Source organism: Triticum urartu, chromosome 4 (genome assembly GCF_003073215.2).
Source record: "Triticum urartu cultivar G1812 chromosome 4, Tu2.1, whole genome shotgun sequence".
NCBI classification, from domain to species: Eukaryota; Viridiplantae; Streptophyta; class Magnoliopsida; order Poales; family Poaceae; genus Triticum; species Triticum urartu.
In genome coordinates, this window is record NC_053025.1 from 66,231,812 (window position 1) to 66,237,988 (window position 6,177).

At 41.6% G+C, this 6,177-nt stretch overlaps 1 long non-coding RNA gene across 1 annotated transcript; it reads right to left on the reverse strand.

The window, feature by feature from the left end:
* Positions 1 to 4,940: 4,940 nt before the first annotated feature.
* On the reverse strand, positions 4,941 to 5,276 carry LOC125553563. Its single transcript, XR_007304115.1, has 3 exons — positions 5,219 to 5,276; positions 5,083 to 5,142; positions 4,941 to 4,985 (listed from the first exon to the last, which is right to left on the reverse strand). It is a non-coding gene; the product is annotated as an uncharacterized LOC125553563 (long non-coding RNA).
* Positions 5,277 to 6,177: the final 901 nt, after the last annotated feature.

A 6,177-nucleotide genomic window follows, 5' to 3' on the forward strand; every position in this document is an offset into this window, starting at 1 on the left:
TTGGCAAAAAGTTCATCAAATTTGAAAAAGGTTCATCAATTTTGATAAAAAGTTCAGTGATTTCGAAAATGTTCTTCGAATTTGAAAAAAAAAGTTCATCAATTTTCAAAAAAGTTCATCGTATTTGAAAAAAGTTCATCAAATTTGAAAAAAGCATCATATTTGAAAAAATGTCATCAAATTTTGTTTAGAAAAGTTCATAAAATTTGAAAAAAGTTCATCAATTTTCAAAAAAGTTCATCGTATTTTCGAAGAAAGTTCATCATTTTTTTAAAAAGTTCATTGTATTTGAAAACAAGTTCATATTGTTTTAGAAAAGTTCACAAAAATTGAAAAGAGGCCATGCATTTTTAAATGTATTTTGGAGAAAAAGTTCACCGGTTTACAATCACCCTTTTAAAACATAAAAAAACAGAAAACGAAAAATGAAAAAAGAAAAACTGAAAAGGGAAAAGAAAGAATAGGAAAGGTAGAAAGTTCAATTATAACAGAACCCAGTCGGTTTACGTGGTGGTTGCACATGTAATTTGCTCGATGAGGTCGCGGGTTTGAATCAAGAGCAGCGCAGTTCGCTTGAGTTTTTCTTTTTTAAACACAGAAGAAAAACCTAGATGTGCCGGCCCAGCTGACGCGCCTGCAGGCGCCGGTTTGCAGAAACAACAGTAACCGGCGCCTGCAGCGCCAAATAGGAAATGCCTCGTGCGTCATATAGTGAATTCCATAATACTTTTTTGCGGCAAGGGGAACCTCCAGCCAAAGCCCAAGCCGTAACCGGTCAGCTGCAGTGACAAATAGGCCCACACTCAAAAGGAATAAAGAAAACCTGGATTCTCCTGGGCCGCGGTAAGCCAGCTAAATACCGGGGCTTTGCTAAAAAAAAAGCTAAACACCGGGGCTTTGCTAAAAAAAAAGGCTAAACACCAGGGCGGTTAAGGACTTCCAGCGAGGAAAGCCACGCACGCGACGCCGTCTCGGTTTCTACCTGATTTTCCGCTATATAAGGAGGCACGGGGACGGACGGTTCCGCCACAATCGTGCTAGATTACTTTGCTCATTGTTACTTTGAGACCGCTCCAAAAGGAAGTTGCTCTACTCTGAGAAGAGGGGCTGAATAACTCCATCGATTCCGATGGGCGCCACTGCCAGCCGCTCGTCGCCGGCGGTCAAGAATACGCGCGTCGTCACCGTCCCTGTCGCCAAGTACCTCGAGATGACGACGGTTGATACGGTCGACTTTTGCGGCAACCTGTGGCACGTCAACGTGCACCCTAGGGGCCACCTAGGGTGCGTCATGGTCACCTGCGTCGACAAGCAAGACCCATGCTCGGCCTCGGCCACCGACGTCTCCATTGAAATCCTGGACGAGACTGGCCAGCACACCATGTTCCACAGCGAGTACGGACACATGCTGGTCAACATGAGGGAGATGGAGGCGTCCTCTTGCGTCGACGGCGATGGCGCCTTGACCGTCCGGTGGACGCTGTCCGTGAACCAGCAGTCAACCGAGTGGCCACTTGGAAACTTGTCCACTTCCAAGGTCGAGGCCGTGGACTTGGAGCCCGCCATGGCCGGGCACTGCACTTTCACCATCAACAGCTTCTCCAAGCTCAAGGCGACGCTGCGGAGCTCCGAGTGCGCCTACTCCAAACCCTTCAGCGTAGGCGGTATCACATGGTTCCTCAAGATCTACCCCAATGGGTACCGGCCCGACGAGGAACGCGTGTCCGTGTTGCTAGTCCGTGACGATGACCACTACCGACCGGCAACGACGGCCCAGTTCAACTTTGAGTTTGAGGGGGTCGCCAATTATGAGTCTAGTAAGATGACACACACGTTCAACGATGCCAGCTACGAAGTCGAATATAAGCTGCCGCCGCTCAACACTGCTGCCGAACACGACCCCCTCATCATCCGATGTCGTCTCACCATTATAGGGATGGAGACGCCGAGCTTGCTCTCTTCCATGCTTTAGGTTCCGACCGCCACCCCGAGACAGTTTTAACTCCTTCTTGAGTTTTTTTTTCTTTTGCGGGTGAGCTTGAGTATTTGTTAAATGCGTACGTATTAGGTTTTTATTCTTGTGATGCTTGTGCTCGGATCCACCAAAGGGTTTTGATCTATCCTTGTATTCTAAAACTTAAAGGAGCCAGCCTGCTATTTTGTATCCATTTACTCTTGGAAGAAAAATCCATATAGCAATGTGTGTGCACCGGTGTCTTCTATGCTAAATAAATGATAGGGAGCGAAAGTCAGATTTTTAAGAAGCCCAGCATCCTTTTAGAAGTTGCGTCTGAAACGTCGTCTGGACCCTAGGATATTAATCACAAATCGCGAACACCACCTCCCCATCACTTCTATGTCGTCCTTTCCCCACTTCTGCCTTTTTCCTCCACTCCTCTGCCCAAACTCACATACACGATCAGATCCCTAGCGAGATGCTCCGCCGACGCGCATGGTCTAGGAAGACGACAACGAATCATCGGCGGGAGGTGCTGTCCACGGGGAGCGACGACGGGACGGCGGAGGCTTAAAAATCCTTTTTTTCATGGAAGATAATTTGGTGCTTGGGGTGCGCTCCAAATTTCAGATCATTTGAATACATGAGTAGTTCTTAAAAAAAAAATTGGGTCAGAACAATAGATGAATAGTAAATCTTTTTCACAGACCCCAAATTTGTCTTTATTGCCGAGAGCTACTCAGTTGTCCAAATGATCTGAAATTTTGAACGCACCCCACACATCAAATTATCTTCCATGCAAAAAAAGCATAACCTTCTGATTTTTCTAGTATTTTCTTTTTTGTATTTTCTCTTCATCGCGAGTGCAGATGAGCCTGGACACCGAGTCACCTCATCCAATTCTTTGTTCATAATTGTTTTTTTACACACACGGCAAATTTCTCATACAAACATGAAATTTTAAATTAAAATACCATGGTAATTTTTATTATGAATCTGCCATGGCACATTCTTCGTTCATAATTTGTTCTTTTTTAACCAAGGCATATTTCCCATACAAACATGGAAATTTTAATTAAAATACCATGCATGGCAATTTTATTATTATGAATCTGCCCAGGCAAATTCGTTTGTTCATGTTACATTTATTGTCACGGACCATGGCAAATTTAGTTACGGATCACGGCAAATTTAGTGTACAGACCATGACATATGCATCTACCATGGCAATTTTTTTACATAATTTGTGTTATTTGTAGATACACAACAAATTTTTGTTAAAATACCATGGAAAATTTTAATTTACAAAGAAGGTAATTGCAGCTTCCTCCACATTTTCGCATCCGGGCTTGGGACCGGCAAAGGAGTGTTAAACCACAACAATACAAAACACACAAATCATTCAGCAAAGCATACAGGCCACACCATCAAGCAAATGTAATACACATAGTCACACAAGCACACACCCAATCAAGCGCTTGCACACAAGAAACGGACATACATAGGGGCACATCACACACACACAATGCACACAAGAAATAGACAGAAACAGTCAAACAGACATAGATAGGGGCACATCACACACACACAAACACAATGAAGCGTGTGCACATAAGAAACGGAAAGAAACAGACATATAGATAACTTATTTATAGGCAGCAGAGAAGAAAAAAGAAAGGAACACACCCGTACCATGAGAAGAGCCCAGAAAATTCGGCCCAAACAATCCAACATACAAAACTGATACATGGCAAACAAGGAGACACAATCGAAACCAGAAAGCACACGTCGCCTAAGATGGAAACAGTCAGAGCATCAGGAGACAGTCAAAGCAGTGGACTCTAAAACAAATCCAAAACGTGTTGTACGTGTAGACCTCTCCACCTAAAAAGATCACGCACAGAAGTAAAACCAAAGCACCACATGCGTCATGCTGAGAAGGCACCGTAAAAAAAAGCAAAAAGGGAGAAAAATCGAACCCTTATAGGCCTAGATTCTTAGTTGCTCGCTTCCTTTGGTATCGTATAAGAAAAACACTGACCCCGTACAACTTCAGAAAGGAATCAGTAAGTTTATAACAAGGAAGGATGCATTTTAAAGCTAGATGCTAACAAATCATGTGAAGATTCACTATTCGATTAGGACAGTAACCTAAACTGTGTAATTTCTATCGACACTCGTAATGCAAACAATACAAAGAAGGTAACTGCAGCTCCCTCCACATTTTCACACCCGGGCTTGGGACCGGCAAAGGCAGTGTTAGGCCACAACAATACAAAACACAAGTTTACAAACCACACCATCAAGCAAATGCAACAATACACAACCAATCATTCAACAAAGCATACAAACCACACCATCAAGCAAATGCAATATTCACACAGTCACACACGCACAGTCAAGCCACACACATATTCACCATCAAGTCACACACAGTCAAGCACACACACAGAGAGTCAAGCAACACACACAAAAAAATTCACAGAGTCACACACATAGAATGGAGCGCTTGCACACAAGAAACAGACATAGAAAGGGGCACAAACAGAAAGCTAACACATGCAAGACCAAAGTAAACTCAGAAAGCTATAAAGAATTTCTAGAACTTGAATGAGTAAACCGATTTCTCTAGAGGGGTGAGGATGATTCAGATCTTCGTTCCTGAAAATAGGAAGCTAGTTAGAGGCCAATTACCATCAAACATAAGAGGAAAAATTACAACAACATAAATATACTCAAACCATACTTCGTTCTGCTTGGACTTCACCATTGACATTGATTGATCATTTTCATCATCACTGCTGGAGCTCTCTTTAGAACTGTCATCATCACCACTGCTTTCTTTCTTGGCAACCTTAGAGACTGGCATGGCACCACTAGAAGATGGATCCTGGGATAGAATAAGAAATGCAATATAAAGCAAAATCTTCAAATGAAAAGGCAAACACCAAAAATTAAGTACCTTAGGCTTCTTTAGTGCAGACTCTTCGTCACTCTCATCAGAACTATCATCAGAATCATCCTTGGACTGCAAATGTTGAATTACAACAAGATCAATTAATGTACAACAAATATCACAGAAGACAATGCTTTCAAGAAAATAAAATTTTAAAAATAATGCGTACATGTTCACTCTTTTTCTCTGTTGTCAGAGGCCTCTTAGCAGGAATAGTAGATTTTGCTGGCTGCAAAACATTGGAAGGAATTTTAAACATTGCACAAAAAAGGTGACCATGAGTAAGCAAGTAACAGAACACTTACTTCATCTGAATCTGAATCCGAGTCATTATCTGAGCTACCACTAGATTTTTCTTTCTTTACAGAAATTGTTTGAGCAGTGATATCCTAGACATAGAAAGTAACCGCATTAGAAAGATGGCATAGATAAAAGATCTGCTACCAGCAAAACAATGTTTAATAAATACAAATATCACAAAAGAGAAGTTACCAAGAGTAAACAAGTACAACAGAGAACTTACTTCTTCAGTATCTGAATCTGAGTCAGAATATGAGCTATCACTAGATTCTTTATTCTTTTTAACAACAACAACCTTGGAAGATTGAACTGGTTTAGCAGTGGTATCCTTGAAATATATTGAAAATGTTAGTATCACATTATAAAGATAGAATAATGAAGCCTTAGTTTTCATATAACTAGTGGACTGATACCTCCTCAGAGTCAGAATCAGAACTTTCACTGGATTCTACCACTTTCTTGGCTACTGGTTTTTTAGTGGCCATATCCTGCAAACGGTTTTCCAGTTAGGACTAAGAAATATGAGTACTCCACAGAATTAAACGACGAGATCAGCGGAATGGTAAGTGCAAGAAATATGTTTTATGCTTTTGTACTCAGTTATCTCACATAGACATGCATTGCTAGAAATATGATTCTTACCCCATCTGACGAATCGTCAGAATCACTGTCAGAGCCATCCAATTCCTTGTTTTTCTTTTATGCAGTAGCAACCGCATAATTCTTCACTTCAGTAGCTGGCTTCTGAAAACCAATGAAGTGAAACATGGTGAAATCAGGCAAAAAGATAATTAAAATGCTATTAAATGATGAAGCTTCCACTTCAAAGTCGGTAGGTAAATGAATACCTCAGAGTCAGAGCTTTCAGAATCAGAACTTCCATTGGATTCTTCAATCTTCTTGGCTGCTGCTGGTGCTTTAGCGGGAAGCATATCCTGCATACATTGCTACACTCAATACTAAC